Source organism: Canis lupus, chromosome 30 (assembly GCF_003254725.2).
Source record: "Canis lupus dingo isolate Sandy chromosome 30, ASM325472v2, whole genome shotgun sequence".
Classification (NCBI taxonomy): domain Eukaryota; kingdom Metazoa; phylum Chordata; class Mammalia; order Carnivora; family Canidae; genus Canis; species Canis lupus.
Window position 1 is genome coordinate 24,524 of NC_064272.1, and position 18,352 is coordinate 42,875.

An 18,352-nucleotide genomic window follows, 5' to 3' on the forward strand; every position below is an offset into this window, starting at 1 on the left:
ATGTCCATGAAAATGGTAGGTATTCATCCTTGCAGATGGCCAAATAATAATACATTGTATATATAGACCACATCTTCTTTATCCATTCATCTGTTGAAGGACATCAAGGCTCCTTCCACAGTTTGGCTATTAACATTGCCGGTGTGAACATTGGGGTGCAAGTGTCCAGTCATTTCACTACATCTGTGTCTTTGGGGTAAATACCCAGTAGTGCAATTGATGGGTTGTAGTATAGCTCCATTTCCAGCTTTTTGAGGAACCTCCACACTGTTTTCCAGAGTGGCTGCACCAGTTCACATTCCTACCAACAATGCAAGAGGGTTCCACTTTCTCCACATCCTCTCCAACATTTGTCGTTTCCCGTCTTGTTAATTTCCCCCATTTTCACTGGTGTGAGGTGGTATCTCATTGTGGTTTTGATTTCTATCTCCCTGATGAAAAGTCACGTGGAGCATTTTTTCATGTGCTTGCTCACTCTGTGTAGGTCTTCTTTGGAGAAAAGCGGGTACCTTTAAGTTGGAGAAGAGATGGCATCTCAAGGGGTGTTATTTCCTGTCATGGCCACATACCAGAAGGCTCTTGAGTATGTGTGTGCGTTTGCCTGTGCCTGTGAGGAGAGGTCGTTGGATAGAATTTGAAAGCAGATCCTCTCCATATTTATAGGTCTATATCTATTTCTCTCTCTTTCTGCACACATCTATTTCTAACCATTTTGTCTCTATCTCTATAGGGAGATCTATATATGGACGTATAGAGATTAGATATAGAAATGTTTATTTTGCATATTTAAATATAAATATATAGTTCTGTTTATAGATAATAATTATATTATGAGTAATACATTTAATAATAAATATATTAAGTGGAAACATAGATTTATGTTTATATGTTTGTTTATATAAACATCTATTTATGTTCCTGGGATTGATCTATCAGTAGATCTATCACTCTATCATCTACCTTGCTAGCTAGCTATATATCCCAGGAAGAGAAAAACCCAGATCGAACAGATGGGAATGTCCCCCTCCGGAATGTGTCATACAAGAAGATAGGCAAAAATCTTCTGTACTTTCCTGATGTGCTGATGCAATTAACTCAGAGATGTACCTGTGATGTACTGTGGGCCAGGAGCCAGTGGTCAAGAGAGAATCCTTGAGACATTTTCCATGCAAAAAGGTGCTTTTATTAAAGTATGGGGACAGGACCCCTGGGCCTGAAAAGCTTCACCAGGATTATGAGGAGCCTTGGTTATAAACTTTTAAGTTGCTGTGTGGGGTGGGGACTCTAGAGATAAAAGAAGTTTCCAAAAGGATTTTCACACATGAAAGATTTACAGGATCCTGGAGGTCTGGCTATCAGCAAACAAATGTTGCTTTTGGCCTCTAGCAAAACATTAACATTCAGGCAGCTGTGAATTCTTGGAAGAATGTCCCACTCTGTCGGTTTCAAGTATTTGTTTATGGACTGCAAGTTTGTTAGGAAATGTAATTGTAGGGATGCCTGGGTGGCTCAGTGGTTGGTCCTGGGGTCCTAGGATGGGGTCCCACATTGGGCTTCCCACAGGGAGCCTGCTTCTCCCTTTGTCTCTGTCTCTGCCTCTCTCTCTTTCTCTCTCTCTCTCTCTGTGTCTCTCATGAGTAAATAAAATCTTTTTTTAAAAAAGCAGATGTAATTTTAAACTATATTTCTTTGGCCTTAGTTCCCCCTATCACCTGGGTCTTCTATCCCTCCCTGTATCTCTTGGTTCGTTGGCCTTTGGTGGTGAAGAATCCAAAGGATATGAGGCAGGAGGAGAGTGAGATGGGATTAAGCCAATGAAGTAATTTCCCAGGGAGCTTGGGTAAGAGAAGTGCAGCAGGCAGAATGAAGTGAGAAAGTCAGGTTCTTGTCTCACGGAGTCGAAGAATGAATCTGGTGGACAAAGAGTGAGTAAAGCGACGGGAGTTTATTAAGCAAGGATACTGAGAAAGCTCTCAGGAGTGGGAGGGGCCCAGGCTGGGTTGCCCACATGGGCCTGCACGGACAGTTTTTCATTTAGAACTGATCAGGGAGCTTGTGGCCTTCTCATTCTTGGGATGTCTTGGTTTGAGTAAGGACTAGTGATAACATCTTTAATGGTTTACTTCTTTTTAGAGTCTGGTTATCCTTTGTTGGGCACAGAGGACTGTCATAAAAAAGACCCTCTCTACCCATGCCTAGGGCCGGGTGGTCTCGTTTGTTCCTTTATTTCTGGTTTCCTTACATCTCAGCATCCTTAGGATCTTTGTGAGCCTGAATCTGTAGCCCCCTACCTATTTCTCCCTACCTAGACTCTCCTGTCCCTCAGTCAAGAACAGGAGAGATGTGGCTCTGAGAAAAGGTGCACTAAGAAACATTGTCACAGTTTCAATATTCCCTCCCTACGATTTGTGAGACCCAACTACTTCCAAACTCCTTTTTCCTCCTTTTTGTTTTGGATGGCAATGCTGCTCTGTGACTGACCTACACAACCAATGGCTCAGTAACAGTTCAACTCTGTGGAGAGAACCCAAGGGTCTGCTGGGGAAGCATGAAGGAGAACTGTGGACTTGCTTGTTTTGCCCTCAGAAATCAGCATTAAGGCTCCTGATATGAAGTTCAAAAGACTGCAGGTAGTACTCTGGGACATAGATTGAAACCCAGTGGGGACGGAGCCTGTCTCTGTACCTGCCATATAGAAGGCCAAATAGACTTCTTTTTGGAATGGATGGGTGTTGAATAAATAGGAGAATCTGTGTATGCTGGGTCTGTTTCAGGTCACTGATTCATACTTAGGGAAAGACATTAATCCAGGGACTGGTTCTCTGAACAAGTCCTGGGAAGATGTATCCTAAGTTATTCGAAAAGGAGTAGTAAGATAGATAAGGAGTTCAGAATTGAGAAAAACATTAAAATCATCTGAGGAAAGTAGAGGTGTTCGTCACGCAAGTGGGTTTCTTGCAATTTACTCTCTTATAGCTTGTATATTCTGAACAGAAAAAAAGAAAGGGAAGGAACCGCATGTGCTTGAGGTAATCAATTTCATCTATAAAAGGGAAATAATACCGCCTGTCCCATGACACTGTTGTGAGGACTAGAAGTGATGGTTGTTGATGTAGAGACTTGCTAGGTCCAGTCACCATAAAATGTAAAAACAACACACTTGATTAATATATAGCTACCAATATAGCTGCAATATACTTTTTCATTTTATTTATTTATTTATATATTTATTTATATATTTATTTATATATTTATTTATTTATTTATTTATTTATTTATTTATATTTGAGAGAGAGAGAGGGAGAGAGAGGCAGAGACACAGATAGAGGGAGAAGCAGGTTCCATGAAGGGAGCCTGACGTGGGACTCCATCCTGCATCTCCAGCATCCCACACTGGGCTGAAGGTGGCGCTAAATCGCTGAGCCACCGGGGCTGCCCTACAATATACTTGTTAAAAATACATTTTATTTATTTATTCATGAGAGAGAGAGAGAGAGAGAGGCAGAGACACAGGCAGAGGGCGAGGCAGGCTCCATGCAGGGAGCCCGAAGTGGGACTCCATCCTGGGTCTCCAGGATCACGCCCTGGGCAGAAGGCAGTGCTAAACGGCTGAGCCACCCAGGCTGCCCGTTTTCAATTCTTCTTAAAGCACACAATTCGACTTCTTTCTAGCAAAGTTTTATGTGAGTTGGTGTACCTATCAATTAAAAGCTGTAGGGTATGGATCCCAGACTGCCCCTAAGGTGCATGTTCAGAGCCCTTCCAATTCCTCCAAGTGCAGCCTGGAAACCACCGAGCTGGTCTGAGGCCACATCCACAGCTGTGGGAACCAAGTGCCAGAGGCCGTCACGATTTACTGGATCAGAAACCCAGTTGTCTCCTGAAGCATCTGAGTCAGGGAATTGGTTTTTCTCAGGGCAGGGTGAAAAAATCCTTACACGATCAGGATTTCTCTCATCCCGAGAAAAATGCTTAGCGTTTTTTTGTTTCTTTTTTCTCATGTTGTTTGGCTATTTCTCTTGTCACATTGCCCTACTTCCTTTGGTAATTAGTTTTGGAAAGAAATCACTCACATAATGAAAATGATCTAGAAACTCAGGTTAAAAAAATTTTCTAGCCAGTGTGGATATGTGTGATTCACAGTTGCTTTAAGCCTACAGAAATTTGTTTGCACAAATTAATAAGAACTTTTAATAAACAGACTTTACTGTTCACTGCTAAAAATATTCCTGTCAGAAGGGCAAGACCGCCGAAGAGTAGGGTCCCCAAGTCACCTGTCCCCACCAAATTACCTAGCTAACTTTCAAATCATCCTGAAAACCTATGAATTCGGCCTGAGATTTAAAGAGAGAACAGCTGGAACGCTACAGTGAGAAGAGTTTGCATTTCTATCAAGGCGGTTCCCACCTTGGCTTCACCGGGACCTGGTGACTGTGGTCTCCACCTTCGCCTCACCTGGACCTGGTGACTCTGGTCCCCACCTGGGCCTCACCTGGACATGGTAGCTGTGGACTTCATCTGGACCTGGTGACTGTGGTCCCCACCTGGGCATCACCGTACCTGGTGACTGGGCTCCTCAGCTACCAATGACTAACATCCAGGATGGACCCTTAGTTGCTACTGACCATCCCCAGGGTCTCATTTGTTCCTGGTGACTATGGTCCTTGTCTGGGCTGACCTGACTCATCCTTGGCTCTGATCCTCTCCTGGGCCTCCACTGCCTTGCAGGTATGGTCTCCCTTGTCGTGGGTGTGTATTGTCTATGGTCCCTTCTGGGCCTCACCTGATGGTACTGGGCCACGATATTGGCCCTTCGCAAGGCCAGTAGGTTCTCCGAGTCCTCCTGCATGGTGCTGCAATCCAAACACATCCAAGAATGACGGCACATGAAAACCTTCCGAGGACACATGCGTCCGGGTGCTCCCCGTGGGCAGGTCCCCCTCCGTCTGAACAGAGCCGGAGACAACCCCATAGCCCTGAGGGGCACAGGCTTGGCTGGAACATCACACACGGGCCCTCACTGCCTGTCTGTCGCTCGCCCACCTACAGTCCACCTTCCCAGCCACTGTCCCAGGACACGCCGTCACGCTGGGATCACAGAGCGCTCCCACCCCGGTATCAGGAGCACACGGGCGGGGGACCCAGGAGGCTCTGGCGAACTGCCGATCTGATGCTCGGGGTGATGTCTCCCAGCCCGGGGGATATCGAAGGTTTCTCTTAGATTCCACAAGCACAACGACCGAGGGGAGAAAGCAACGGACTAGACTTCATCAAAATTAAAACCTGATGCCAGCAAGAGTGCGACCAAACTCCCCACCCTAAGGGCAACGATGCGCGAATAGCCTGAGGGAGGGTCTGGGGGGAGCACGAGGGACTCTGCATTCCAGTGCGTGAAGAGCAAGCCTGCTCACCGGTCAGGGGGACCCAGCAGGCCCTGACCGTCCTCCCCTCACCACAGAGTGGGGCGGGGGGAGGGGTGTCATCCATGTCGAGGTCCTTGCCTCTAGGACGGGCTGGAAAGGTCACGATTTGTGTCTCCCTGCATAGCACAGGCCTTACAGGGGAGCGGGGGTCCCGGGGGAGCTGCCAAACTCCGACTGCAGCCTCCTTCCCTGGACAGGGCCTTAGGGGGCCGCCCTCACCCCGTGGGGCTGTGGAAGGGCTGCAGGAGCTGCTCAAGGTCATCTCATTGGGGTCGGGGTGTTTTGGACCCCAGCCCAGGAGGCCAGCGCCCCCACCCGGACCCACAGGCCCCTGAGTGGCCCACGGGGAGCAGGCATCAGCGGCCACTCACCTGTGACCTGTCGCTGTGTGAGCGCCTCCTCTTTATGCACCGTGTACTGGGGAGAGTGGGAGTTCTGGGGTACTGGGGAGAGTGGGAGAGTTGGGGTACTGGGGAGAGTGGGAGAGTTGGGGTACTGGGGTGAGTGTGAGTACTGGGGAGAGTGGGGGTACTGGGGAGAGTGTGGGTACTGAGGAGAGTGGGAGTACTGAGCTACTGGGGAGAGCAGGAGAGTTGGGTCACTGTGAGCCAGATCCAAAGCACGAGTGCTTCCGAAGGTCTGCAGAAGCACAGTGAGCGCCAGGCAGCGGTGGAACCCGGGGGCGGCACAGTTCCTCCCACAGTGGGGTCCCGCATCATCACTGTGGGCAGGCGGGGTCCAATCAGCACTTAGCCCTTCACCCTGAAGGCCGAGGGTCCCGGGGGAGGGTCCTGTCCCCACGCCAGGTGGGAAGGGGATGCAGGCACCCTCCCATATCCTCAGTTCCCATCCTCGGGCCCTGCAGGCCTCCCACCATTCTAGGCAGACTGGGGGTCACAGATGTCCCCCCGACCCCCAGAGTTCACAGCATGGGGTTGCACTTAACATTTGAGGGGCTCCTGGGTGGTTCAGTCGGTTCCATGTCGACTCTTTAGTTTGGCTCAGGTCAGGATCTTGAGGTTGTGGCGTGGAGCCTCGAGTGGGGCTCAGGCTCCTTTGGGTGAGGAGTCTGCTCCAGGTTCCCCCTCTCCCTCTGCCCCTCCCTACCGCACCCTCTCTCAAGTAAATCTTCTAAAAATTAGCATGAAGACACGTGAGCATCTTTATCCCCTCTGCAGAGGTGCCTTCGTGTGTGTAACGACTGTGTAAATGCCTTTCACGGACGCACCGGGAGTCCTACCAGAAACCCCTTTTCCTTGATATTTATTGAAGTACAGTCAACAGACAATGTGACAGTAGTTTCAGGGCTACAACTAGTGACTTGACAATTCTGTGCCTTACTCAGCTCCCCCCACGAGAAGCGGCGTCACCGTCTGTCCCCGTACAAAGTTGTCACAACAGTACTGACTCTATTCCCTAGGCTGTATTTTCTAAATTTCTGTGACTTATTTTATTTACGAACCAGACGCTTATAGCTGTTACTATTGTTCATCTATGTCGCCCGTGTCCTAGCCACGGCCCCTCTGTCCATCAGTCAGCAGGATCCATCCCATTTACCAGAGAAAGGACATGGGGCAGCCCCGGGTGGTTCAGCGGTTTAGCGCCTGCCTTCAGCCCAGGGCGTGATCCTGGAGTCCCGGGATTGAGTCCCACGTCAGGTTCCCTACATGGAGCCGCCTTCTCCCTCTGCCCGTGTCTCTGCCTTTCTCTCTCTGTCTCTCTGTGTCTCTCAAGGATATATAAATAAAATCTTAAAAAAAAGAAAAACGAGAGAAAGGACAAAAAGCATATGATCCTCTCAAGAGTTGCAGAAAAAACATTTGACAAAATACATCAAAAGCATAGTGGGTTTTGAGGAAATGTCTATCAACAGAATAAAGGCCGCTAGGAAGGCCTGCAGCTGACATCATCTTCAAGGGTGAAAACCTGAAATCGTCTCCCCTAAGAGCAGGAACAAGCCAAGGAGGTCCCCTCTCAGCACTGGAAGTCCTAATGTAGTCAACAGACAGGAAACAGCAAAGGTTTCACACCTGGAAGGGGGACGTCACACTGTCCCTATTTGCTGAAGACGCGGTACTAGAAACAGGAAACCCGAGAGCCCACACCAAAACCTGTTAGAACTAATGATTGAATTCAGTAAATTCACGGGACACCAACTGAACCGACAGAGCTCAGTAGCCTTGCTGTGTCCTGATAATGAGCACTCAGGAAGGAAATGAAGGACGTGACTCCCTTCTCAGGAGCATCACAGAGAATAAATAATGAGACTGAACCAAAGGAGCACAAGATTTGTGCCCTGAGCCATACCAGGCTCTGGGAGGTCGTCCTGGGCTCGTGGGGTGGAAGCCTCATCTTGTGAAAGTGTCCGCAGTTCCTGAAGCTACCCTCGGTTTCAATGTCATTCCTATCAAAATCATGGTGGTAGATCCTAGAAATAGGAAAAAAAAAAAAAACCCTAACATCCATCAGCCCCCACAAATGACCCCGGACAGCAAATCAGTATTGGAAAAGCAAGACAGAGCGGGACGCAGCACTTTCCTATTTCAAACGATGTCACAGAGACACAGGATAAAGCAGTGCGGTTCTCGGACCCCCGGCTGGCTCTGTCGGTTAAGCATCCGACTCCTGACCTCACCTCCGGTCCTGATCTCGGGGTCGTGAGTTCTAGCCCTGGGCTGGGCCATGGACGAGGCGTGGCGCCTACTTAGACCCACAGGGGGTGGTTCCAGCATAAGCTGAAGGAGCAGAACAGAGAGTCCAGAAGGAAATGTGCTCTGATACAACTGATTTTTTTAACTTAATTTAATTTAAACCCAATTAATTAACGTATAGTATATTATACTTTCAGAGGAAGAATTCAGGGATTCACCAGTTGGAGAGAACAGCAGTGCTCGTGACATCACCTGCCCTCCTTCCTGCCCTTCCCCCGTTAACCCCTCCCCCCCCTCCAGCGACCTTCAGTTTGTTTCCTATGATTAAGAGTCTGTATTTCCTGCATCTGTTTTCATCTTATTTGTTTTTCCTTCCCTTCACAGTAGTTCATCTGCTTTGCTTCTTTAATTCCACCTATGAATGACACCACACAGTCATTCTCTTTCCCGACTGACTTATTTCACTTAACATGATCCCTCTAGTTCTATCCGCGTTATTGCAAATGGCAAGATTTCCTTCTCTTTGATAGCTGAGTACCATTCCTCTCTCTATGACTATCATCTATCTCCCATCCTCTTTATCCATCATCTGTCTGAAGGCACCGAGGCTCCTCCCACAGTGTGGCTACTGTGGACCCGGCTGCTGTAGACATTGGGGCGCAGGTGTCCCGGCGTTTCATTGCATCTGTATCTTCGGAGTGAGCTCCAGGCCGTGCACCTGCTGGTCGCAGGGCAGGTCTATCGGTAACTTCCTGAGGAGCCTCCTGACTGTTTCCAGGGCGGCTGCACCAGCCCGCGGTCCAGCCCACAGTGGACGAGGGTTGAGTGAGTCTTGGCGGACGTGGTAAAAGTTTGGTCCACATTTCATTTCGCATCCTGTGGGTTCCAATTCATTGTCCTTAAGTATTTCTGGGGAAGCCAGGTGTTTTGCTCCATTTCAGCGCGACGTTTCCGAAGCTCCTAGGTCTCAGCTGGAGCCTGGAAGGAGGCAGGTCCGGCCCTGGGTGCGGGGACGCCGCCTCCTGCACGGCCTCCTTCAGCTCCTGAGCGTCCTGCAGGGGGCGCCCGAACCCAGGCCCGTGTCAAGGGCACACGTGTGCAGTAGACCTCGTCCGCCAGCAGTAACAGGACCCCCTCTGCGCTCTGGAGACCTGAGGAGGACGTGGGGCCGCGTCCTCGCTGACAGGAGCCCTGGCCTCCTCAGGACTCGCGGTGAGGCTTCCAGAGGATGTGGAGCCCCGTCCTCGCTGACAGGACCCCGGCCTCCTTAGGACCCGTGGGGAGTTTGCGGGATGACGTGGTGCTGTGTCCGCGGGGACAGGAGCCCCAGCCTCCTCAGGACCCGCGGGGAGTTTGCGGGATGACGTGGGGCGGCGTCCACGCTGACAGGAGCCCCAGCTTCCTCAGGACCTGCGGTGAGTCTTCGGGATGACGTGGGGTCGTGTCTACGCTGACAGGAGCCCCGGGCTTCTCAGGACCCGCGGGTAGGCTTCAGTCCCATGTGGGGCCGCGTCCACGGTGACAGGAGCCTGGCCTCCTCAGAACCCATGGGGAGGCTTCTGGAGGATGTGAGTCATAATCCACAGTGACAGGACCCCTCTCGTCCTCAGGGCCCGCTGTCTATGACTCAGGAAGACATGGGGTCACGTCCGCCATGACAGGAGTCCGGCTTCCTCAGGACCAGCTGGAGGACCCTGGAGGCATTATTCAGAGTCACATCCACCTCAGCAGGGCTACTCAGAACGACAAGGTAAGTGAATGGGGAGAATTGAGATAGGGTTAGGGTTTAGGGTGAGCAATAGGTGGTTAAGGTTAGGTTAGATGATATGGATTAGTGATCATGGTTATGCGTACGAGTTACTGGTGAGGGTGAGGGATGGGGTAAGGGTCAAGAGGTAGGAGTTAAATTAAGGTATTAAGGACTAGGAAATTGACTTAGGGTCTGGATTAGGGTAATGTTACAGATAGGTTATAGGGTTTAGGGTTAGGGAATAGGGGGAGGGAATATGGTTAGAGATAGAGTGGGGGATGGGGTTAGAGTTTAGGGTAAGGGGTGAAAGCAGGGTTAGGGTTATGGGTTAGGGTTTGAGCTAGGGGTTAGGGCTAGGTTTAGGGTACGGGTTAGGGATAGGGTACAGGTTAGGGTTAGGGGTTAGGGTCAGGATACGGGTTAGGGTTAGGTTACGGGTTAGGGTACGGGTTAGGGTACGGGTTAAGGAGGGTATGGGTTAGGGTTAGGGTATGGGTTAGGGTATGGGTTAGGGTTAGGGTATGGATTAGGGTTAGGGTTAGGGTACGGGTTAGGGTTAAGGTACGGGTTAGGGTACGGGTTAGGGTACGGGTTAGGGTTAGGGTTAGGCGGGTGCACTTGGACCCAAGCCCAAGCTTGTAAATAAGCCCTCGTGTGATTGCATCAGTGTCGGCTCCTCGGTGGCTTCTCAGATTCGGGATCTTGGGCACAACACAAGGGCCTGCTGTCCTGACATCCCTTCCAGGGTCACGCTGACTGCCCCGCAGGCCCTCTGTGCCCCAGGCACACAGGCACGGGGATGCGGGGAGGGGAGGAAGTGCCGCGGAACACAGCCAACCCCGGCCCCTTGGACAGAGGGAGCACAGAACTCCCAGGTCGCTTTACACAGACCCTGGTGACCTGAGGCTCCCTGGCTGTCACTCTGTCCCAGTCCCTCCTGGCACACGGGGCACAGGTTGAATCTTAGTAAAGTCTGTGGGTCCTGACCCTGGCGTCTGGCCGCCCCTGGAAGGCACGTGGGGATGTCATCTGTCTCTGCCTGGCGGCGCCCCTGCCAGGGCTGTTTGTGTCCTGGGTGTTGCCCCCTCCTGCTCTCTGGAGGTCTCTCCACGCTGTGTGCACAGAGTTCTGGGAGACACAGAAACGGGCTGGCTGTGCATTTTCGCACCACAACACTTTATTGACTTTCTACAGCAAACGGGCTCAGAGCCAAGGGTGCGCACCTTCCCCTGGGGAGGGAGACCTTTCTGTCCTTTAGTGGAGGGCAAGAATCACATGGGGTGGGGGGGGCGGGTGCTGGAGTTCCCCACATGGGAGCATGTGTGGATTCCGGGTGGGGGCGTGTGTCCTGAGGTTTCAGCCAGAGAGACGGTTCTGAGGACAGCAGAGCTGACCTGGACCTGCAGCTCATGGGGTCCTGTGCTGGGTCTTTGCAGGGCAGCTGGACCCCGGCCTTGGGCCCCCTCAGGCCCCAGCACCTCGAGGAGCCTGCCTCCTGCTGTGGGTGCGGCTGTGGACCACCAGCCTACCCCTGCTCTCCCCACCCTGGGATGTCCCGGGATCCCCAGGGCTGCCCTAAGTCAGCGACCTGGATCTGTGGGTCACGCCCAGGGCCCAGAAGGCCACAGCCAGCTGTGAGAGGGCTCCCTCAACCCCGGGCCAGAATCCAGGCCTGGCCAGGGCCATGGGGGACTGGATCCCATTAGTCTTTGTGTTGGGCCTGCGGGGGGGCTCAAATCTCACGAGCCCCCACAGTGCCCGGGGCCAGGCCAGCCCAGGTTCCTCTGGGTTAGGGGCTGGTGTTCATTTGCATGGTGTGCCGCACTGCAGGAGGGACAGTGGGAGGAGGCAGGGCACAGTGTGTCCTCTGCTCCACCCACATGCATCCACCCTGTCGGGGGCTCCCTGCCTCCCCTCCTCCCTACAACCCCTGGGTACTCTATGGGACACCCGTGCTTCTGATGGGAGCAGGGTATCCAGAGAACCCCGGGGAGGCTGAGCATGTTCCACAGGGTGCAGCTGCACTGGATCCTTGCTGGGGGCTGATGGTGTGGTGGTGGATGGTGTGGGGGTAGGGGTATGATGGTGGTAGATTGAGGGGGATGGTGTAGGGGGGATGGTGTTGGGGTATAGTGTGGGTGGTGATTGTGTGGGGCTGTGTGGGTGTGAGGGGGATGGTGTAGGGGTGATGCCATAGGGGATGGTGATGTAGGGGGATGGTGTGGGGGTGGGGAATGAGGGGGATGGCATGGGGAGCCTGTGGACACCGGGCATCCCCTCTCTCTAAGATGCCCACGGAGACGTCTACAGATAAAGGTGACCCCAGTCTGGGGTTTGCTGTGACACCTGCCCCTGGGGCCCCGTGTGGTCAGTGCAGGGTCCTGGCTGGACCGGGGGCATTATCTCTGGGTCATCATACTATGTATGTTTACAAATTGCAAATTGTCTCATATAAAATGCATTGAATTTAGAAATAAATATATAAAGCACCGAGGGTGGGTGTCACCCTGACCCACTTGACACTCATCGGATCGATGTGTGTCCTGCTCCAGCCACGGCCATGCCACCTGGCCCCCGGGTCCCCTTACTGCCCCCACCCCAGCCCCCTGCTTCTCAGGGGGCCATCCCTCACCCCTTTTGGGGTTCAGATAACATGGAAACCCCAGGAGGCCTCATCCTAGTGGCCTACACTTCCCTGAGGCCCCGGGGGTGGGGGCACGGGGGTCATCCCCAGCACCCTACCATGCAGCGGTTTGTTGTTGGCTGCTGTTGCTCCCCCTGGCCTCAGAAGCCCCGTGTTCCCTACCCAGAAGCCCCCGGGCCTCAAAACCCCCTGACTCAGCAGCCTCACCCAACCCCGTAGAAGTCCCAAAATATGGTGTGGCTGCTGAACCTCCTGTTGACGTCCAGGTCTATCTGCTTGATGTCCCTGGAGGAGACCAGGGCTTCCTCCTTCATTTCCTGCGGGAAAACTGGGGAGGAGGAGCCAGCGTCAGGGACACAGACCCTGACCTTTCACCAGCTGCCGTCCTGGGCAGGGAGCCCTGGAAACGAAAAGAATCAAATCTAATCAAAATGAATGAAAAGAATAGAAGCGAATCGAAAAGAATTGAATCGATAGAACCGAACCGAAACAAAAAGAATCAAATCGAATCGAAAAGAATCGAATTGCATCGAATCGAAAAGAATTGAATCGTATCGAATCGAATCGAAAAAAATCTAATCGTATCAAATCGAATCAAAAAGATTCGAATTGAATAGAAAAGAATCGATCGAATCGAAAACAATTGAATCGAGTCAAATCGAATTGTAAAGAATCCAATCGAATCGAATCGAGGGGGTCCCTGGGTGGCGCAGCGGTTTAGCGCCTGCCTTTGGCCCAGGGTGCGATCCTGGAGCCCCGGGATTGAATCCCACGTTGGGCTCCTGGTGCATGGAGCCTGCTTCTCCCTCTGCCTGTGTCTCTCTCTCTCTCTCCGTGACTATCATAAATAAAAAAAAAGAATCGAATCGAAAAGAATCGAATCGGATCAAAAAGAATCGAATTGAATCGAAAAGAATCGAATCGAATCGAAAAGAATCGAATCCAACAGAATTGAATCGAATCGAAAAGAAACGAATCGAATTGAATAGAAAAGAATCGAATCGAATAGAAAAGAATTGAATCGAAAAACATCGAATAGAATCGAATCGAATCAAAAAGAATTGAATATATTAGAATCGAAAAGAATCGAATTGAAAAGAATCATAACGAATCAAATCGAAAATAATCGAATTGAAAAGAATCAAATCGAATAGAATTGAATTCAAAAGAATTGAATCGATCGAATCGAAAAGAATCGAATCGAAATGAAAAGAATCAAATTGAAAAGAATTGAATCGAAACGAAAACAAATGAATCGAATTGAATCGAAAAGAATCAAATTGAATCGAAAAGAATCGAATCTAAATGGAAAGAATCAAATCGAATCGAAAAAAATCGAATTGAAAAGAATCTAATCGAAACAAAAGAATCGAACCGAATCGAATCAAATCGAAAAGAATCGAATCGAATAAAAAAGAATTGAATTGAATCGAATCGAAAAAATCAAATTAAATAGAATAGAAAAGAATCCAATCGAATTGAATCGAATCAAATTGAATCAAATTGAAAAAATCGAATAGAATCGAATAGAATCGAAAAGAATAGAAACGAATCGAAGAGAATCGATTCGAATCGAAATGAAAACATTGTATCGAATCGAAACGAAAAGAATGAAGTCAAATCGAATTGAAAGAATTGAATCAAATCGAATCGAAAGCAATCGAATCAAATCGAATTGAAAAGAATCGAATTGAACGGAATCGAATCGAAACGAATCTAATAGAATTGAAAAGAATCGAATCAAATTTAATGGAATCGAAAAGAATCGAATCGAAAAGAATCGAATTGAAACGTTAAGAATCGAATCGAAAAGAATCGAATCGAAAAGAATTCAATCGAAACGAATCGATTTGAAATGAAAAGAATCGAATTAATCTTATAGAATTGGATGAAAAGAATCTAATCGAATCAAAAAGTATCAAATAGAAATGAATCGAACAGAAACGAAAAGAATCGATTGAACCAGTTGAATAAATTCTAATCGAATCGAATCAAAAAGAATCCAATCGATTTGAATCGAAACGAAAAGAATCGAATCGTATCGAATCGAAAAGAATCCAATCATATCAAATCGAATCGAAAAGAATCGAATCGAAAAGAATCGACTCAATTCGAAAACAATCGAATTGAATCAAATAGAAAAGAATCATATCAAAAAGAATCGAATCGATTCTAAAAGAATTGAATCAAATCGAAAAGAATCAAATAGAAATGAATCGAATCGAAATGAAAAGAATCAAATCGAATCGATTCGAAAAGAATCGAATCAAAAAGAATCAAATCGAAACAAAAGAATAGAATCGAATCAAAAAGAATCAAATCGAATCGAATCAAATCGAAAAGAATCGAACCGAAAAAATCGAATAGAATCGAATCGAAGAAAAAAGAATCGAATCGAATTGAATTGAAAAGAATCGAATTGAATCTAACCAAAAAGAATCGTATGGAATTGAATCGAAAAGAATCGAATCGAATCAAAAAGAATCGAATCGAAGAAAAAAGAATCGAATCGAATTGAATTGAAAAGAATCGAATTGAATCTAACCAAAAAGAATCGTATGGAATTGAATCGAAAAGAATCGAATCAAATTGATAATAATCGAATCAAATCTAATCGAATCGATAATAATCAAATTAAAAAAATAGAATCGAATCAAAAATAATCGAATTGATCGAATCAAAAGTAATCGAATCGAATAAAAAAGAATTCATTGTAATCGAATCAAATTGAATCAAATTGAATTGAAACGAAAATAATCGAACAGAATCGAATTGAAAATAATCAAATCGAATCAAAAACAATCGAATCGAATCAAATCATATCGAAAAAAATCTAATCTAATCTAATCTAATCGAATTGAAAATAATCCAATCGAATCAATCAAATCGAAAACAAATACAATGGAATCGAAAAAAATCGAATCGAAAATAATTGAATCGAATCTCAAATAATCGAATCTATTCTAAAATAATGGAATCAAAAAGAATTGAGTTGATTCGAGTCGAAAATATTGAATCGATCCAAAAGAATCAAATCGAAAAGAAAATAATCTATTCGAATCGAAAATAATCGAATCGAATCGAAAGGATTCAAATCGAATCGAAAAGAATCGAATCGAAAAGAATTGATCGATTTGAATCAAAAATAAGCGAATCGAATCAAAAAGATTCAAATCGAATCGAAAACATCGAATCGAATCGAAAAGAAGTGAATCGACTCGAATCGAATCGAAAATAAAATCGAATCGAAAATCGAATAGAATCGAATAAATAATAATCGAATCGAATCGAAAATAATTGAATCGAATCAAATCGAAACGAATCAAATTTTAAAATAATCGAATCGAATCGAATCGAAAATAATCGGTTAGCATAGAATCCAATTGAAAATAATAGAATCGAAAATAATCGAATCAAATTGAAAAACATCAAATCGAATCAAAAAGAATCGATTCGAAAAGAATCGAACCGAATCGAAAAGAATCTAATTGAATTGAAAAGAATCGAATCGAATCCATTCGAATTGAATCGAAAATAATCAAATCGAATAGAAACAAATCGAATTGAATATAAACGAATCCAAAGGAAATAATCGAATGGAATAGAATCGAATCGAAAATAATTGAAACGAATCAAATCTAATCGAAAATAATCGAATTGAATCAAATCAAATCGAATTGGAAATAAACGAATCGAATCGAAAATAAACGAATCGAATTGAATTGAAAATAATCGAATCGAAATGAATCGAATCGAATCAAAAGTAATTGAAACTAATCAAATCAAATCGAAAATAATCGAATCAAATCAAATCAAATCGAATAAAAAATAATCAAATCGAATTGAATCGAAAACAATCGAATCTAATCGAATCGAAAATAATCGAATGGAATGGAATGGAAACGAATCGAAAATAATCGAATCGATTGAATAGAAAATAATGGAATAGAATAGAATAGAATACAATCGAAAATAATCGAATCGGAAAAACTCGAATCGAATCGAAAAGAATGGAGTCAATTTGAAAATAATCGAATCGAGGGATCCCTGGGTGGCGCAGCGGTTTAGCGCCTGCCTTTGGCCCAGGGTGTGATCCTGGAGACCCAGGATCGAATCCCACGTCGGGCTCCCGGTGCATGGAGCCTGCTTCTCCCTCTGCCTGTGTCTCTGCCTCTCTCTCTCTCTCTCTGTGACTATCATAAATAAATAAAATTTTAAAAAAAAGAAAATAATCGAATCGAATCGAAAAGAATCGAATCGAATCAAAAATAATCGAATCGAATCGAAAATAATCGAATCGCATCGAATCGCATCGAATCGAAAATACTCGATTCGCATCGAATCCAATTGAAAATAATCTAATTGAATTGAATTGAAAATAATCGAATCGAATAGAAAGTAATCTAAACGAATCAAAAAGAATCGAATCGATTCAAATCGAAAATAATCGAATTGAAATGAATATGATCGAATAGAATCGGAAAGAATCGAATCGATTAGAGAATAATCGAACTGAATCGAATCGAATTGAAAATAAACAAATCGAAAGGAAATAATTGAATCGAATCGAATTGAAAATAATCAAATCGAATCGAATAAAAAATAATTGAAACGAATCAAAACGAATCAAAAATAATCAAATTGAATCAAATCAAATCGAATAGGAAATAAACGAATCGAATTGAATCAATAATCTAATCGAATAGAATTGAATCAAAAATAATCGAATCTAATCGAATAGAAAAGAATCGAATCGAATGGAAAATAATGGAATCGAATTGAAAATAGAATACAATAGAAAATAATCTAATCGAAAATAATCATATCAAATTGAAAAGAATTGAATCATATGGAAAAGAATCGAATCGAATTGAAAATAATCGAATTGAATCGAAAATAATCGAATCTAATCCAATCGAATCGAATCGAATCGAAAGTAAATTGAATCGAAATTAATTGAATCAAATCGAATCGAATCGCAAGTAATCAAATTGAAATGAATCGATTTGAAAATAATCGATTCACATCGAATCGAATTGAAAATGAAACAAATTGAATCGAAAATAATCGAATCGAATCAAAAACAACCGAATCGAATTGAATAAAAAATAATGGAATCGAATCAAATCAAATAGAATAGAATCGAAAATAATCGAATCGAAAAGAATCGATCGATTTGAATCGAAAATAAGCGAAGTGAATCGAAAAGATTCGAATCGAATCGAATCAAAAACATCGAATTGAACCGAAAATAATCGAATCAAATCGAATCGAATCGAAAATAATCGAATCGACTTGAATCAAATAGAAAATAATAAAATTGAATCGAATCGAATAAAAAATAATCGAATCATATAGAATCGAATAAATAATAATCGAATCGTATCGAATCGAAAATAACTGAATCGAATCAAATCGAAATGAATCGAATTTTAAAATAATCGAATCGAATTGAAAAAAATCGAATCAAATCGAAAATAATCGAATTGAAAAGAATCGAATCTATTCGAAAAGAATCGAATCGAATCGAAAAGAATAGAATCAAATTGAAAAGAATCGAACCCAATCGAAAATAATCGAATTGAATCGAACCGAATTGAATTGAAAATAATAGAATCTAATCGAATCAAAAATAATCGAATCGAATCGAATTGAATAAAAAATAATCAAGCCGAATTGAAATTAATCGAATCAAATGGAATCGAAAATAATCAAATCGAATCAAAAATAATCGAATCGAATTGAAATGAAATGATTGGAAAATAATAGATTCACATCAAATTGAATCAAAATAATGGAAACGAATAGATTCGAAAATAATCAAATCAAAACGAAAAGAATTGAATCAAATCGAAAAGAATCGAATCGAATAAAAAATAATCAA